The sequence below is a fragment of the Pteropus alecto genome, unplaced genomic scaffold (genome assembly GCF_000325575.1).
Source record: "Pteropus alecto unplaced genomic scaffold, ASM32557v1 scaffold101, whole genome shotgun sequence".
NCBI classification, from domain to species: Eukaryota; Metazoa; Chordata; class Mammalia; order Chiroptera; family Pteropodidae; genus Pteropus; species Pteropus alecto.
The window spans coordinates 5331656-5351286 of NW_006432945.1; the positions used below are offsets into that span (position 1 = coordinate 5331656).

General features: G+C 37.9%; 1 long non-coding RNA gene across 1 annotated transcript in view; it reads left to right on the forward strand.

The window, feature by feature from the left end:
* Nucleotides 1–755, forward strand: part of LOC112476427 — a 3623-nt gene extending 2868 nt beyond the window's left edge. Inside the window, exon 3 of the long non-coding RNA XR_003045067.1 lies at nucleotides 655–755. This is a non-coding gene — a long non-coding RNA (uncharacterized LOC112476427). The remainder of the gene's footprint in view (nucleotides 1–654) is intronic.
* The last annotated feature ends 18876 nt before the right edge of the window (nucleotides 756–19631 follow it).

A 19631-nucleotide genomic window follows, 5' to 3' on the forward strand; every position in this document is an offset into this window, starting at 1 on the left:
ATTAATCCTTTGAGATGCAACAATGGATATGCAAATTGTATCACATTAAGAGTCTCAGGAGGAATGAATTAAATTGAAAATACACAGCCTTTCGGAAATTAAAAAGTATATTGTTTTACTGTCACAGATTATCAAAATCCGTGCGATTTTTCTTCTGTGGTTCATTTTATTATCTCCTTGCCTCGAAATACCAAAACAAATGACCGTGCCTGTCTTAAATGCATTACATCAGGATACTAATAGGATATTAAACATGATAGTTATATTGATGAAAGACCTGGTGTGGCAAATAACAGTCTACATAAAAATATGAATTCAGAACAGAATAATTACATCAAAAAGTAAATAATTATCATTGCCATTTCCTTCTTAGCAATGCTCACAGAGAAATAAAAGACTAAGAGATCATCTTGAAAACATGACCAAACAGGCAACATCTTGCCTCACGCATGCGTGTTCTGTGGTACAAGTAGGTTTTGAATGGTTTTTCTTGATGACTGGATAATGTTAGGGAGATATGAATATTGTCAATAAAATACTCTTAAAATAGTACTCGACACCCTGCTTTTGCTTTCTATATGTAACTTACTCTTCTCAGGGCTTAGCATGTCACAGCAGCTCTGTGAAATAGAAACTGTCATAACTGTCTTACAGGAGAGGCACCAGAGAATCAAGGGACTGACCTGAGGCTGCCCAGAGCTGAGTCCAAAGATTTAATGCTGGAGACCACGTTTTTCATCACTGTGCCATCTCCGAGAAAGGTGATAGAAAATATCATTGGCGTTTTTCTGAGGTTACATGCTAAGTCGTTAGAAAATTAGAGAGATAATTATTGGTGTTTAGAAATTGTCGTCGTGTTTACTTCTTGCTGTTGTTATTCAAAATATGCAATAAGAAATATGCAGTAAGAATGAATGCACTGGCACCTTGTGTTCCCATTGATCACAGGAAGCTTTAAATGTACTGTCTTATTATTTTAGCTTAAATTTTCTCAATATGAGATTGGAAGAAGCCGCATTTGTCCTTATAGTGTAAATGAACAATATTGAGATGGCTATGTAGATATCGGTAGTGGATATTTGTAAGAAAATGGAATTAATTATCAAAATTATTTTGGGAAAGTTATTTTCTACAGAACTGCCCAGTACTAGATTCATTCTTTCTCTCTGTATACCTACCATTTTTATTCATTATTATCATTATCATCGTTATCATCATCACTCCTCTCTTTTTCTCAAAAGATTTGAGACTTTTCGGACTCCATGCTTCAGGTGAAGGCAATTTTGACCTAAAGTATTAATTAATACAACTAACAAGTGATTATTGAGAATGCATTCCACAATTATAATATATACAATTATATATACATATACACAATTATAAAGCATATACATAATTATAATCATATACAATTATATATGTGTATGTGTATATACACAATTATCATATATGCAACTACAATCCAAGGACTTCTGAGATAAGTCTTCTTAAAAGTACAAAATTATATAGACGTTCATAGACTACAATCCAAGGACTTCTGAGATAAGTCTTCTTAAAAGTACAAAATTATATAGACGTTCATAGGTTATTTCCATGTGGGACCTGGGGTTCTGTAGGAGAGGAATCTGAGGGTTAGCATTAAGAAAGGGGCTTTCGAATTGAGTTTTGCGAGGAGAATAAATTGTGTGTGTTCATGTTAATCTATGTTATGTAACAGCTTTGCCAAATTTTCTTTTAAAAATGGAATCGTTTTCTGTGAAAAATAATGTGCTAGACAGTCAGTATAGCATGGCTTAGACTGCAGCTTTGCCCCTTAGTCACTATGTGATCTTGGCCAAGTGACTATGCTTCTCTTTCCTCCCCTGTAAAATGGGGATGATGGTACTATTTGCCTCATAGGATTATTCTGAAGATTAAGTGAATTAATATGGGCAAAACAATCACAACCACACTTAGCACTATGTAGAAGTTAGCTACTAGGATTGTTATTTGACTGGGAATGGTAAATGCTAATCAGTGATATGCATTAGGATGTACAGTTATTAAGACAAGAAACATTTTGTATGCTTCAGAAATAGGAGGGAGGGCAAAAACCATGACATGAGCTGAAGATATGACAAAGGCACACATACGGAAAAACGCAGGGCTTGTTTTAATGCAACGTTTCCATTGCATTTTGTTTGGAGGAAAGTGTGTTTTTAGTTTGGACTTTAAATAAGCGTTGTATCTTGTTTATCATAAGACATATTTACAGCTCAGATAAAAGAGATAAAGTTTCTGAGGACTCATCCATTAAATGTTGAATTCTCCACTTTGCCTTAGTCTTACATTCCTGATAAGACTATAAGAGCAAACATATTGTTCCCAATATTGCCTACACGAAGTACTAGAGATAAAACGGAGTAGAACCCATTGAAAATTAATTGGTCCTTCAAGAGGATTAAAAGTAATCATTTCCTTCTGCCCCATGTGTTCATGTAGCAAAGTGGCATATTATCCTTGGTCTTTCCAGAGAATAAAAACTCATATCGACACTCTATAACTGATTTATGTAGGAAACTTCTCTTTAGCAGTTATCTATAACTGTGATCACTTAGCCCATCCAATCCTGTTAACTCAGTGAAGAGAAAGTCCCTCATTTCCAGTCTCGTATTCCCAAAGGAGGTTGATTTATTTTTGTAGGGCTGCTCATATTTTTATAGTAAAAAGCCGCATGAAAGTCTTGTCTAAATGCATTCAGGTGCATGCTAATTGATTTTCCTCCTTCTGTTGAAATTTGCACAACAAGGGAAACAGCTGGAGACAGTTTATTAACTAGTCAGAAATCAGGGTTTGGGAGATACTTGGAAAAGAACCGAAGGGGAAACTAGCATGATCTGAAAGAAGAGTGTTCTTCCTGACAATGAGATATGATGTTTACCCATTCGCCCATTGACCACCTCCTCTACAGAGCTTCAGAAGTAGACCGGAAATTAAATTAAATGTATTCTGCACGATGCTCATGCTCCGGAATGGTAAATGTATGTTTCTTTTGGTATTTGATACTTGATGGCTGATATTGCTATAGTATATATTTCAGAACTCTCTGTTTCAAACAACAGTCACTCAACTCAAAATAGTTTAAGCAAAAAAGAGAATTTATTGACTCATTTAACTGAGAATTTCACAGATGGTTCTGACTTCAGGCAGGGCAGGAACTCAAGTCATGTTCTGGATCTGTCTTGCTGCATCTCGTAATCCGCCCCCCTTATGAGGTCTGGGTACACTTTCTCTCTGGCTTTTCCTGTGTAACATGAAAGATGGCCCTCACATTTCCAAGCTCAAATCCTTAAGGCTTAAGATCTAAAAAAAGGCAGCCCCTCTCCCTAAAATACATATATCGATTCTGATGGAAGACTCTGATTGGGCTTGCTTGTGTCAAGGGTCCTCTCTTGTATAATAAAAATCTTCTCAAACGTTAACATATCTACATATCATACATAGTACTTGATGAATTTGTTAAAATGCACTTTCTAATGAATTCACTTTTACATTTGTTATATGGATAACTTAACTCCCAGGGCCAGGAATTAATAAAATGTGATTTATACCAAGAAAGGAGAGAAGTAATAATGAGATAAGTGGAAATCAAGAATTGAAGGAAGCTGTTACTTAAAGAAAAGGTGCACAAAAATTAGGTAACCAATTTACCTGGGTAATAAATTTAAACTCAGATAAAACAGCAATGATGTTCATTCTATTTAGAATGAACCAAGAGGAAAACTGGGCATCTCAGATTCATTACTTAGTTTTACCCAAATGATAATTATAATAATTTACATTATGAAAGTGCACATGATAACATTACATTTTCATAACAATTCTGGCAGGGAACTTATTTGTAATTCTCTACTATCAAATGCATCTAGGTCTCCTCATTCTGAGCTAAGATTGTCAACTTGCTGGGCTTATATCTGAGGACCAGTACTGTGGCAGGCTCAGGTCCTCAGCTTACTCCTGTCTAGTGAGAGAAGCCAGGTAACCGTGGCTGGTTTAAAACTGTGCTAAAATGGCTCTTTGATTCCCCGGGTCTGGCTTAGCTTTATCTTTTGATCTTTTTTACTGGCTATCGATTGCAGAGACTAGATATCTTGGTTCTGGTAATGGCCGTAAACCTGGGCCAGTGTCTTTTGCTATTGGTTTTACTGGATAAAGTTTCTATCCTATGAGTCTGTATCTGACAGTATCTGGAAAATAACTACTTGAGTCAGCTTTGTCTCAGTTGCTTTTTCTGATTCCTTTTATTATTTTTTTAATTAAAAATTTTTTAATCTGTTAGTCCTGAGATTGGTCACACTTGTTTTGATTCCAGATTCAACACATCCTTGATTCATAATAATATTAATGATAATAATTATGATGAAAAGTAATTATTGAGTATTCTAGGCAGTATTATATGTACTGTATGTACATAATCATAGTTAATTTTCCTAATAAATTTAAATATGCACTACGATTCTCCTCATTTTATAGATGGGAGCATCAAATCACAAAGAAAAGAATTAATTTGTCCAAGTTCGCAGTGGTAGAAAGTAATAGAACCAGGACTTGGAGCCAGGTAGCTGGTTCTAGAGCTCTCTAATATCGAGAAAAATATGCTAGCTAGTATTTTAATATTAATGACAATAATGCTAATTGTTTATTATGTATCATACTACCTTTCCATAATAATAATGAAGATGATAAGCATAATATAGAACTTCCCGGTTTACAAAATAACTGCTTTATTTCCAGAATAGCAGCTCTCACTTGGAGTCTGGTTAAAATCTGGGGGTTGGCCTGGTGGGCAGCAGAATCAAAGACATGTGTAGACTTGAGACCAGCTGATTAACAGGGTAATTATTTAGAGGAGACATTGAGTGTCCCGTGGGGGAAGATTAGAGAAGGAGGTATAAGCTTTGTCTCTAAACTGTCAGACTATGCTCAGCAAAAGAAAACCGTTGAGTAAATACACCCTTTTTTTAGTGAACATTTGTTGTCATTCAAGTAACTTGTCAACATTTTTTTCAGTCAACAGGAATATTGCCACTGAGAGAAGTTCTGAGATGTGCAATTTTCTAATTTTTTGCATGTCCAGGGTGTTTCTGTACTCTGCATTGATTGGCATCCAGGGCCACTGTCCTGTTGAATCACCTCTTCATCTAGTTCCATCCAGGCCATTCCCCAGGACTATTTGATTAGAATTCCCTATGGTTCCAAGCATAGGTATATTTCAAGGGCTGCCCAAATGATTCTGGTGGGCAGCTTTGGTTGAGAACCACCACAATAGAATCTTAGAACTGAAGGACTTTGGCAAAAACTCAGAGAGATGAAGTGACCTGTCATACACAGTCACTGGCAGAGTGGATGATAGAGCTCACTTCTTTTTTCACTGTTTTTGTCTCCTGTTTGATGCTATTGGTATTTCTAAGAACAAATCAGAGTAAGTATCTCTCATTACTCCTCTGCTTGCCCTTTGCCTTGTTAAGTGGCTTGAAAATAGGAGAGCTGGCAACTGAACCCAACGTCCATGTGACCGCGAATGTCACTCCTTCCACTTCACTTCAGAAAAGATTCTGGTTCTTGGATATTGATCATCCTTCTGTGATTGTCCTGTTGCTCTCTCTGTGAGTTCTTCCTCTATTCTAGTTAACCTTCTCCGAACGTGATTCTTTTCCCCCATCATCTTTGTTAAATAACTCACTTTTTCAACATAAATTTAGAACCCAAGGTAGGAGGAAGTCTATTTAGAATATTTTTTCTCTGATTCTGGTAACCACATGGCCTACTCAGAATCTGTATTGTCTGCACCATATTACACACAGTATTTTTCATTGTAGATGGATTTTTACAGTAAGTTTTTCTTTTACTTTCCATCTGAACACAAATTAAAAGGAAAGTGGAGACATGCCTTCTGAAATATTTTTTACTTCCACACACTAGGTATTGATAGAACATATTTGATCAGGAAGATCTGCCATGGGCCAAGAAAGCGAGAACACATGTCTTTGGGACATAGGATCCTTTTCAGCTCTAAGACTTAGTTACTCTGGTCTCTGCCTTAATCCAAGGGAATGAAAAGCTGAAACCTTCCAAGACTCAGTTGGCTCCAGATCGAAAGGGGCAGGAAACCCCTAGAATTTATTAATATCAGGTGTACAGAGATGTCCATTAGTTGTGTTTACTCTGGTACATAACTGTCCATAAACCCTTGGAAGTGGATTATTACAACCCCGACATCCGACATTTAAGTAACAAAGAAGAGATATCCTCCTTCCATGATTAATATAGCACTGGAAATGAGTAAGAATAAAATGGGAATAAAAATCTGATCATGTACCTAAGATTTCATATTAAGGCATATAAATTAGCATATAGAATACTGAAGATATCTTTAAAGTCACATTTTAAAAAACATTAAAAGAAATGGACAAAATCATTGTTAAATTAGAACCCACCGAAACTATCTTTCATGAATGAAAGCAAAATAAAGATAGTTTTAGTTTAACAAAACCTGGCAGAGTTTGCCTCAAGTAGATTCTCTTTAAAGGAAGTACTTTGAGCAAAAGAAAAATGTTCCTCAAGATTTAAAATGCAAGAAAGAATGGAGAGCAAAAAATTGGTAAACCGATTGGTCACTCTAAAAGAATATCGAGAGTATAATCCAATAACAATAATGTTTAATTTCTTGGATTAAAAAAAGGATAATATTGAAGTTGAACAATGTGAAAATAATTCAAGGATTCTCAAAGCCAATATTTTGTTAAAATAAGTATGCAGATTAGGTTGCAGGGGTAATGCTAAAAGAATAGAAATATAGAGCATAACTTCTAAGCTACAGAGGGAAGAAAAGGAATATAAAAATCTCATTCAATTGAAAAAATGTCAAGAAGGAGGAGAGAAAATAGTTAAAAGGTAAGCACAAAATGATATTGTAGAAACAAATCTATACATGTCAGTCATTTTTAATATAAATGGACTAACTCTCCACTTAAGAAGTAAAAATTGTCAGCTCTACATAAAAAAATAAAACTCATCTCTTTGAAAGAGATGCACCTAACTGTATGGATACAGGAAAGTTGAAACAGTAGAAAAAGATCCGCAGGCGAATATTAAGACTCTCTACAAAGCTATAGCAATCAATATAGTCTGGTCACGGTGCAGCGCATGTCCAATAAGCATGTCACCCAAGCTCTTCCAGCGAGTGGCATTCATGCCAGTCTTGAATTCCGAAGCTAGTGACAAAAGGCAAAAGGGCAGTGGTGTCGGCGATGAAAGTGTTTGCAGTAACATCATGTTCAAGAGAAACAAATATACTGCGTGGTAGTGACAGTGGTCATTTCCTCTTCAGACCAGTTCTTCAGTGTAATTTTAGATGTTTTTCCTGGAAGATTACCTGGAGCTAGGAATTCTGTGAGCTATCCTATATCCTTAAGCAAACAAATACCCACCCGCTATGATTTTTCACTAAGAGTTAGATTCTATTTCTTGCGACTGAGAATCCTGACTGATCCAAAATGTGCTTTTCTAAAAATATCAAGAGGCACTTGACCTAGGATTGCTAATTGGGACCCTGTTCTTCTGATCTTTCCTGAGAGACGGGGCCCAGTTTCTGAATTCTCCCACTTTGCAATGATTCCAACTCCATTTTCCCGGAAAATGAGAAAAAGCAGGATCTATGTTCAGATAGGTATCAAATTTAGAAATAAATGGAGGCAAGAAATAATTGTTTAATCTAAGGCGAACTTCCCTTTTCAGAAGTTCATGAAGATGATTCCAAAAGCAACCGCATCTAAGGAGGATTGGTAAATGAGATGGATTACTTTAGTATTTTAAAAGTGATATTCGGTTTGTTTAGAGAGTTTTTAAATTTCACCTTATTATTTTTTTTCCCTGAAATTGAGTCCTATTTTTGCACCTCCACCCAGTATTAGATTTTTAAAAATAGGTATTCATGTAACTCTTTGTTCCTGCCTTCTGGGTAGACGGTAAGGATCAGGAAAGCGGCGGGAAGTACTTGTCTCATTCACTCCCATATTCCCGGTGCTAGCGCATTATAAGTCATTAATAAAAAATATTCTAAGTCAAATGAAAAAATAAGAATGAATGGGATATGGTAAATGTAATATATATATGTGTGATACACATACACACACACACACACACAATTACTATACTGCTGACAACTTTCTTTCAATTTGTTTCCTTTTTCTCCTGAAATGGCAAAATTGGAGACCTGCTAGATCCTTTGACAGGGAGACATTTGTAATATTAGTTCTGCTCAATACAAAAAATATCTGAAAAATCAGTTAGTAAAATGATAATTTTAGTCTGAGTGATTTTAAATGTAATGCCGCAAAAAGCACTCTAAAATTTAACATATTTGACATGATCGATTAGGAATGAAGAAGTACATATTCTATTTTTACATCTCCAAACCAACTAAATAACTTGATTTACAGACAAGATTAAAGGTTGCATTCAAATTAAATTGTTTCCACAATTAAATAAAATCAAATGGCCTTAAAATGTCTAGAGATTTTACATCTCAAATAGGCCCTCTCCTAGGATCTTCTTTCAGAAAGTCCATTAAATCTTCCATATTTGAACAGCAGATTAATCTCCAGAGGTTTTTTCTAGACGTCTCACTGGCAGTATCTGCTCTAATGAACTTGCTTTTCCTTAGAAATCATTCTTTTTCAGTCTTTAAATAAAATGTCCACTTCCTTCCAGGACCTTCTTAATTAAACAGTTTATCTGCCCAGACAGTGCTTATTTCTTCCTCTTCTAGATTAATAGTTATTTGGAATTTTTACTCGAAAGCACTTCTTGGTATTTATGAGAAAATTGAAAATTAAATAAAATCTGCAGTGGACCTCCATGATTGACACCGTACTTTGCTGGCATTGAAAAAAAATGTGTGTGGCGGTGGGGGTGATGGTGACAGTGAGCGAGGTGGGTTAACCTCTGATGAATATCCGTGTAGACGGGCTGTCTTTCACGTGGCCCCTCTAGGTTTGATCTCCTTATTCTGGGTTCCTTCTTCAAGGTTACAACCCACTTTTTTTCGTACTTCCAGCCCCTACCTGAATGAATGGCCCTCAGCCCTCCCTGCAAGCCAGAGGCATCAGGGGCCTTCTCCGTTCTTCTCAACTCGTTACGATGACATAATAACGAAGTACTAGGTGGCATAACCAACAGAAATTAATTTTCTCACAATTTGGAGGCTAGAAGTCTGAGTCCAGGTGTCAGCAGGGTTGATTTCTTTGGAGGTCTTTCTCCTTGGCTCGTATATAGCCGTCTTCTGCCTTTTTCTTCATGTCGTCTTTCCTCTGGCTTGTCTGTGTCCTAATCTCCTCTTCTTAGGACACCAGTCGTATTAGATTAAGGCTCACCTTAATACCATATCGAACTTTAATTACCTCCATAAAGACCCTGTCTCCAGATACAATCCCATTCTGAGGTACTGGGGGTTAGGACTTCAACTTATGAATTTGGGGGTGATACAACGCAGTGCACAACTCTCTATATTTTGCGTTTTTAGATTTCAAGAGCCTATTTGTGAGTTGTAAACAATCAGAATCTTTGTTTCTCCTTCTCTCATTTTATCCTAGAAAAATACTAATTTTCCTCAAGGAGATGATTGAATAATAAGATTATGTATAAAGAAAAGCACACAGATTACTATTTTAAGACAATATTTCACAGCATCTACACTTTGCCAGGAACTGTGCTGAGCACTTGCTAAAATCATTGTCATAGGCACCAGTGGTGTCAGTTTATGCCAGAGGAGGCAGACCTGCAGAGAGTTCAGGTCAGGTGCATGCGGATTAGTAGTGGTAACAGGACTGGAAGGCAAGAATGTCTTTGTCTCTAAAATCCAAGCCCTAATGGTAAAGGTGACTGTTTTCAATTTAAACTGAGCAAAACTATGCCAGTGGGTTTATATACTATCATTCATTCATAGTTCTTATAGTTAACTGAAGAAGAATGTTGAAAGAGCGAAATAGTGGCCTGCTCTGGAATTGGCAGAGCCATACTGGAGTCAGTGGTGGGGTCCTCTTATTGCAAAGGGTATGCAGTGAAGAGTTGGTGAACCTCATGTTTCTGCCCTGTGTTTCTAAGGCCTTCGGCAGGGCAGGGTAGGAGACAAAGTCTCTCTCCTATGCTGATTGGACCGGAGCCCAGGCTATCAGAGATCTAGGTGTTAGACTACTCTTGTGAGATGAGGGCCAGTCACTTTGCAACCCAAAGTCACTCTGTGCCACTTGTTTATGGTACTCTGTACAACACAATACCAATAAATGACAGAGCCAGTAGATGTATTAAGCTACTGGGATAGGAAAGAATTTCAATGGATGTAGAATTTTTTTCCACATTTAAGGGATATTTTCCTCTGCAGAAAGGAAAATAACCAGTCTAATAATTTTGATGATTATAATGATAATGACAATGAAATGGTGGAAATCATTACCGTGTGCGATGGTTTGGGCAGTGCATATAATTCTATTAGTGAGCAAAAAAAATGATCTTGACAAACCAATCGAAATGGAATAAATCACAAAATTAATTAAATCTATTTGTCATCATTTCTGGTGTATTTTATTTTTAGGTTTTATTTCTAATGAAATAAAAAAATAAGTTGATTTATAGCACAGTAAGCTAGTTAAGTGAACTCCAAGTCATATAAATTACTTTGACTTTTGGAATAATGCAGAAAATAACTGTTGCCACTTTATTATTATCTTATTAATAATTTTAACCCAGAGGTTGGGAAGAACATATTAATGCAATGATTATTTGCTAGACCAAAGGCTTCAGAGAGACGACTATAAAATGAGAGTAAAGAGAATCACGTAGGGTGAAATGGGGAGAATGTGGGAACAATCTGAGCCTGAGGGTTCTGACAGGAGCTTAAGGTTCAGAAACTATTAAGGAGAGGTTGAAGATTTAGGCTTATGTAACAACAGGAAAGGAGAGGGGTGTATATGGAGGAATAAGACGTGTTCATCTCCTATATAGATGAATTAGAATGGCTTTAAATTGCAGGTTTTAAAGAATTTTTCCAACTTTAAAGTTGCAAAATCCAGATGAAGATTAATAAAAGAGGATCATTCGTTAATTCATTTAACCAATGTTTGCTGAGTATCTCTTAGGTACATGGCAACTGTTTAGGCATTGGACATGCATCAGTAAATAAGATAGTCATTGGCCTCATTTATCTTATAATATTGTAGAAACTATATAATCTTCTTGCATATCCTAATGAATAGAAAAGAAGCCTTCAATTAGATGGTTACTTTTGAAATATGAGAGCTTAAATCTAGAAGGCAATTTGTCCTGTTTTCCAAGGTTTGCTGCTATTTTTTGAAGTGTGGAAGAGGAGAACCGTCTTCTCTAATCCTCCCATCGACTGTGGGTAGCATTCCACTCCGCCAGGCTCAAAATTTCAGAAAGTATCTTTTTGTTTGTATTTATTTATTTATTGTATTTATTGTATTTATTTATCGTGTTTATTTTTTTATTGTATTTACTATTAATTAATTAATTAACTTTTTATGGTGACATTGGTTAACGAAATCCAATGTTTAAGTTGTACACTTTAACAGAAAGGCATATATATATTGACACCGTATGTTCACCTCTCATAGTTAGATTTCTTTCTGTCACCACATATTTGACCCCCTTTACCCCATGTACCTCCCTCTTCCTCACTACCCTCTGGTAACCACTAGTCTATAGTCCATGTCCATGAGTCTCTATTTGTTTGTCCTATTCATTTGCTGCTTTTAGGTTTATATCCCACATATAAGTGATATCATGTGATTCTCAACTTTTTCTGTCTGGCTTATTTCGCTTAGCATGATTATCTCGAGGTCCATCCATGTTGTCGCAAATGGCAGAAAGTTTTTAAAAAGAGCTCACTTGGGTTACAGAACATCAGAGTTAGGACAAGTACCTTGCCTTGTGCGTTGGTTAGGTAGAATGTCCAGTTCGTATGCACCTGAGGCCCAGTGGGCTGGAGGGAAGGAGCAGAGGGCTGAGAAAGGAAAGAACAGAGAGGAACAGGTGTCAAAGTCCAGAGAGAAGGAAATGACCAATGAAGAGAGGGCTGTGCTTAGGCACGTGGGCGGAGGGGGTGTGCTTTGCGAACAGATGAGTATTCGTTGTTAATTTGCCTGTGACGTTTGACGCTTGGCAAAATGATGATGCTCATTTTTAAGTGACTGTCCAAATTCCCAATTTTAAGGAGGTGTCTTTTGGCAAGATGTCCACCTAGAGTTTCTCCAGCCATAGTACTTGGGAGACTGTGGTGCCTGTCTCTGCCTGAGCACTGATGTCCACGGCTGGGCCTTCTTAATGCTCACTTGTAGAGTGAGTCTAACTCAGGTCCTACAACCAAGTCATTCTGCTCAGGGAGAATGAATCTGCCCTCACCTTGCTTTTTTACAATTAAACAAGTACCTTCAAGTACCTTCTTTGTCTCTTGTGACCAAACCCCTGCTTTTAATGGGGGTCCTGGTCCTAATACTTATCGAGTACCTCAATTCCTTTGATCTTAGCTTGCTCCTGAAACTCTGTTGTCCTCTCTTCTTAGAGCCAGAGTTCCCATGACTGGCCATTAACCCATCCCACTGGGTCCCCCTGATGCTCACTGCATCTCGGCCGTGGTTTGTTGTCTGCTGGAAGCCCCTGACTTCCTCTGCCATCTCACCGATAGACAGTGCTTTCCATATTTCTGCCCTTGTTTGGTAAAGAGGGATTTGGGGAATAATCCTGAACTCATCAGAGCCCTTCCCCCTTTTATATTCAATTTGTAAAGATGCTAATTGTGGTTCAGTGGGCTTATGGAGATATTTAACTATGATTAATGATTACTGTGTGTATAAACCATAAAGTTGGAAGCTATTTGTGTTGGTTGAATAATAGGTTTGCTAAGTTTATCTCATAGAACTGTATAAGATCATAGAAGAGAAAAATGCTAGTTGAAGATGTTGAACATAAATTGGAAGATGACCAAACATCTTTAATAGTTAGAACCACTTGTTCAAGGCAGATAGACTGAAAAGATGGGGGCAAGTGCGCACCTGATGCTCACCGTGGACACAGGGTCTGATTACAGTACCCACAGGGTGACCTGTGGCTCTTAGAATAATGAGTAAATATTTTGAGAAAACCTCTTTCAGATGGAACAGCTCCAGTGTCTGTTCCCACTTGGAATTGTGTGAGGAGAAAGTCATTCCTTCCCTGTCTGCGTGGCTTGACACTCTGCTCTCCTGGGAAGTTCTGCCACCCTCAGAGGCCTCTAACCTTCCACAGTTTGAAAGAAAATAAACTTTATTTTGTGCTCCAGGTAATTCGAGGTGGAAGGAAGAAGACAAAGTTTTCAGCACTTCTTCCTTCTGCTCCCCTAAATAACCTCGACACCAAACTCTCCTTTTGAAAGAAAAAAGAACTTTAATTAGAGTTTTGAACTGTAAATCGAACTCACTTTGCTTGCTGCAATACTGCCTTAACACCTGAGTTTCCTACCCCAACGCTATCCCAAGGCCTCTTGATGACAAATCTCATGCTTGTGTTTTGGACTCTAACGTATCAGACTCACTATTGTATTTTATTCATTGATTAATTCAATTTAAAACAAAAACAATTATTAAACAACTACATTGATCACTGGGAATGAATTGTTAACTAAATAGAGTTCGGGATTTTAAAAAAGAAAATGAACAGATGAACCAGTAAGTGGCGTAAAGTGATATAAAGCTCATGAAAAAGAACGTTTAGGATAAAAAGGAGATAAATGGGAGAAGGATCAGATGCTATAGTTAAAATGATAGTTCCCTAAATGAACTCAAATGCCCAGGTCTAGCAAGTCCAGGTCAGGCTTTCTCCCCATAAGAAAGTCCCTTGGCCTCTTGGATTAAGTGTTCTTGTCCACAAAATAGCAAAGAGACAGCACTCCCAAGTGTTTGGTTATTTTTAGCTTGAGGCTTTAATTAATCAGGTTTTTTTGCCGATCTGTCATAATCTCAAGCAAGTGCCAGAAAAATGTCATGGTAGAATGGAAAGGCATTGTTGTTTTACTTTTTGCTCAGAATTCACAGAAGATTGAAAGCTGTAAAAAGGTAGCTTGGAACTTGCTTTGCTCTGTACTTAAACCTCAGTTTGGAAATGGGGCTGCCTCACCGCTATTTAAAAGCAGAAACAAAAACCTCACCTGCTACCTGCATTTGAAAAAACTGGTGTTCGACATGTTTTGGGAATTGATCTATGGTTTCATTTTCAGCGTTTCAGCCGCTGTGCCGCCAAAGGTTGTCTGGAGATACAGTCAGTCATTGTGGTTTTATGGCTATAGTTTTTCAAGTATTGACTAAGCGTTATAAGACATATGATGTTATTGGTTATGGGGAAAAAAAATCATCAGACCCTGAGTTTGGGAAGGGGGCCATATTTTCAAACATCTAATGCATCTGGCCTCATCATTTCCCCTGAGTTTGGCAAAGCTTTTAGAAAGAGAAAACTAGGACATAGAGAAATAAACCCATGGCTGTCAGTGACCCAACAACAACAACAAAAAGGACCCAGGTTAAGAGTAAACTCATCTTGAATTTTTGTTCTCAGTGTTCCTCAATAGCTGAGTTTCCCAAAGGGAGACTCTCTTGGCTGATTTAGAGTAGTTTGATAGCAAAATTTATTAACTATTATTCAAATGCCATTGTCTCCTTTCACCCTCATGTGAACTATATGGTATAAGTTGTATTATCTCTGTTTAGTGAACGATGAATTCAAATGCAAATGAAATCAAGTGGCTTGTACAGTGTCAGACAGGTGACATGGGGCAGAACTGAGACTTAAATACACCAAATCCACCTGGTTTCCATTATACCACTTTACGTTTGTTCAACAAGTATTGTAGGCACCTTGAAAACAAATGGTTATTTTTAGCATTTTTATTCCTAGTGGTACCAAATATCGCTCTAGAAGTGAGTGAAAGGTTTGATTTCTTCCATATACAGCACTATGCTTCATAGATGTGTAGGTAACGATATCAAACGAAAGGCAAAATGTAAACCTATAAAAGCCCACATCTTATGGTTTAGAATAAAGTACTCTCAAGAACTGTGAAGGGTTGGATTTTACCCTGCTTATAAGTTATGAAGTTAGGCTGCCACAGCTTCATAGAGGCTGGCAGAAGACAGAGATTTCTCCAAGCGGGAGCAGCAGCCAGACAGCATCAGCTTTTTTGTGTCACTTCTCGAAGCCTCAGTTCCTACAGGACGATGCCAGGAGGACCAGATAACATTGCTGTATGTGGTAGGTAGCGTTATAGGGAGGAACCTTGAGCTTAGAAAACCCAAATCTTCTGTGGTGAGTAGTAAACATGGCTGCCTTTTATTCCAGAGGGGGGCGCTATTTCTGTCTTCCCAAACCCTTCACTATATAAACATCCTTAGAAATGTAGTCCAGAACAAAGGACAGGTAAGCAGCTTGCAAGATGGTGGATAAACAGGAGGTCCATGGAGAATTGTATCCCAATGCATACTCGACTTCTTTAAGAGGGTTCTGCACCCAATTCCAATGTGTGGGGCAGGGAGTTCCCCAAACCATGCAACAGACAAGTCTCCAACACCAGCTGGGAGTCTTATAATTCGACTCAGTGCTTCACAGAGCAGTTTGAGGAAGAAATATCCGAGATCGTGTTTACAAGAGCCCCTCCCTGGAGGCTGACACAAGAGTTTCTCCAAGAAGGTGAATTGATTTTGATTCTAAAATTATTCGGAAATAATTGAAGATGAACTATAGGTCAAAGATTTTATCTGGCGAAAGGGGAAAATGTTAGCTTCTTCTACGTTGCAGTTAATGTACTTTCAGGAAATTGCTGTTTTTTGTTATTGGCATTTTCTCATAATCTTAATGAACCCAAAACTATTGTTCCCAATCCTTACTAGGTAGAGGAATCTTTTTTTCTCCCATAGGCGTGGCGGGAATGGTGCTAAACGGAGAGAAGGTTCAGATTGTGATGAATGGGGGCTATCCAGGCCTGTTTGTGTCTTAGGGGTGGAGTGGGAGAGAGGCTGTCTTGGGAAGTGTGGAGCAGCCTGGAAGAAGGAGCAGTCCTTGACTTATGTCTTTGTTCCTCGATCCTGAGTGGCAGCCCTGCAGATCAGCACACTGTTCCATCTGTTCTCCCACACACGCACAGAAACAGTTTGCTGCTGTCCCGGGGCTTGCCAAGACTGGGAGTCTCAACCTGCACATACACAAAGAAGGAGTCCAGTTACAAGTTGACAGATGACAGCATCTTTAAAAACCCACTGCCTTCGAGTTTGATGGTATAAGAGACCGGAGCGTTACACAGAGCGTCTTGAAGAGTGGAATTTGTTTGCGCTTTGATGTGTGGCCAGAGCCATTTGTGGGGCTTGGTGTGTGATAGCGGCCTGAAGCCTTTGCTGGACAAGTTTCGGTTCCCAGTGACTCCTGCCTTGCTGCTCAAGGTGGTTAGCGCCGTGCCCTGGTGTTCCGAAGCAGCTTGTCACAGCAGGGCCTCAGTGCACCTTTAAAGTCATGCTTCTTGCCTGCCACTGTTTGCTCATGCTGTTCAATTTTCCTGACAATCTCTTGTCAGGACTGTTCTGCTGGGAGGTGAGGTTCTTCATCTCCTGCATGGAATTCTATTAAAGGCAAAAGTGGTTAAAAAACATCAAAGGAAATCTTGATCTACAGAATCTGGCACCAGCTATCAGGTGTGTAGTTAGTACCTTAGGCGGAAGTATCGCAAAAGGGTGTTTACCATTCACTGTGCCCCAATTTGACTAGCTTGTGGACTTGCTTGTGGAGGAGGTGGCTTCTCCAGAAGTCTGTCATCAATGTCAGGTACCCCTCAGAAGGGGTTTTGGGTTTCGGTCCCTACTGGTTTGGTTCAGATACTTTTAACGATCTGGATGTTCAGTCAAAACCAAGGCAGCTCTTTGAAAAGCTTATTCGAGGAGGAGAGAGGCTCTGCTTTGATGGCTATAACATTGAACTTTTATGCCCCTCTCTCTGGCCCTCCTGGACAATTTATATTTCCCCTCTGTCAACCAGCTTTCCCTGCCCGATCAGCAGGTCTGTTTCCATACAGGATTATACATTTTAACTGAGCATTTGAAACTTTTTTACAAGCTGATGTTGAGTCTAATTTAGCTACAAGTAAATCCTTCTCTGTTTCTCCTTCATGTTGTGTCGATATTCCCCTCAAAGAGACAACTTGGAGTAAGGGGAAGACTGCAGGCTTTAGCATCTCAGAGATCTGGTTTTGAGTCCAAGCAATGTGGACTTAGGCTTCATTAATTTTGCCAAGTCTCAGTTTACTCATCTCAAAAATGGGGATAATATTTTTTATCTTACGGATTGCTTTGAGGATTAAAAATATGATTGGAAATCACTTGACATACCAAACACATTAAGTTTCCTTCTCTTCATTTTTATAATGATTGCCACAATTTTTCATCCTTAGGAAGGATTCTACCCCTGTTTTCTGCATGTGTCATGCCAAAGAAAATGGTGTTGAATTATATGTAGAATGACTACAACTCAGGAGTCCTGTCTAGTTAAAAAGTGAGCGGGACCTGTGAATTAACTAGAATTTCCTCATCCCTGTGCTTTTGCAGAATAAGATACGGGACAGAAATTAGGACATGATTGTCACACGAGCTGACATGAAAAGGGAATTTCATGGCATGCACTGAGGGCTCATGTGGAGAGCCATCCCAATTGCGTATACACTATTGCTCTGGGGTCAACAACGAATGTTTTACATATTAACTCTCAATGTACCTAGACCCTTAATTACTAAATATCTGTTACATTTATGATTAACTGTCATGTTTGAGTGGCCTAAAAGATTCTGATGATCAGAAGATTCCAAATTCATGAACGTCCAGTTGATCAAAATTTTGTTAAATAAATATCCAGTCAGTGACAGTCACCACTGCTTCACTTAGCACACAGAGATTGGTTGTCAGAGTTATATCCTGATTCTTTTATAGTTAATTTCAAGATCACAATGGAAAACATTCAGAAGTTTCTAATTAGAAATTAATAGCTAATTACACCCAAGAACCCATAAGAAATTTTAGCCTCATTATACCTCAAACTGTATATCTTTCTGATTTAAATAAGAATGTTAAAGATTTGCTTATAACTTGCAGTAATTTATAGTTAAAATATAAGGGACAGAAAGGTGATTGATGACAAGATGTCTTGGTACATTATCATTTATGATTCAGAAGAGAGTCAACTTATAAGTTATAATCACAAGTCTCATATTTTCTTAGATGGCAGGATTTCATTGGGGTATGTCTTTGATGCCTTCCAATGGATTGGCAATTCATTAATAAGCGATCAAAGTTCTGCCTCAAGATTTAGCATATTTGGTAGTAATTAGACTTTTATATGGAGTCTCACTGGAAAATATCCATTTCTAATACACTGTGATTCTTTTTCTAGGCTGGTTCTAAGCGATGATGCTTAATTATCTGTTCTGCCAGTTTTAGCTGGCTGATCTTGGTAAGGGTGATTCACTTAGAGTTCATTCTTGATCGTCCATAGCCAAGCATTGTAATACTAACTTTAGTAAATAAAATCTACAGGTGCCATCATACCATATTTTGGTTGGCTGTCACTTATGGAATTTTTCTTTTTTTTTTTTCTTTTTTCTTTTTTGGTGCTTTTTTGAAGTGTCTTGTGCTACATCTAAGAAGAAGAAAAGCTGGCTCCAAGGTTTAAAGACCAGAGCTGGTAAAAAGGAATACTAATCTGTTGGCATAGAACTCAGAAATGTAGTAGAAATTCTATGAAGAGTGATTTCGTTTCCTGTTTTTCTACTTTTCATGTCTCACCTCCATCCTCTGGTAGAGACAATAATACCTATGTATCAGGCCAAGGGAATAAAGAGAGGAAGGAGAAAATGACAAGGACTGTATGTTCATTGAAAAATCAATGTCAAAAGCGAAGGATTAACCAGCAATTATATACATCTTGGTTCCCCAAGCCAAATTTTGCCAGGAGATTCTACCAGCTTTTTACATAAAAATACTTCTGCCACCAACTCTCAAATACTATAAAAGCCATTTGGGTCTAGGGTTGATTTGGAAATGATTGGAGACAGAGAACATGCCTTAATTAAGGAAACTGAAAACAATCTTGTGACTTGCCTATAGATTTATATAAAGGCAGGAATCTGAAAGTTGCAAGCTCACTGCTCTTGGTATTAAAATGAGCTCTAGTGAATTAGTTTAATCAAAAGTTTCAGAAGTCTAGCCCTTTCTGGCTCTTAAACACCAGCCAGAGTCTTATTTTTGTTAGGATGGCATCACAAATTCAGACAGGCAATGAGTAACCAGAAAAAAAATTCTTAATGAAAAAGCCGAATCTGAAGAGCTGCCATCTTGAATGGTAGCAAATTAAATCTGAGTCGAACAGCAGAAAGCAAAACATGTTCATGTTGAGTTAACTTTAATTAGAGAATCATAATGTCATGATTTTGGAAGCAAAGTATCCTTTCTGTGGGATTTTTAACAATGGGAAATTTTGAGCATCTTAGATAAATTGGAAAGAACTTGGACATGAGT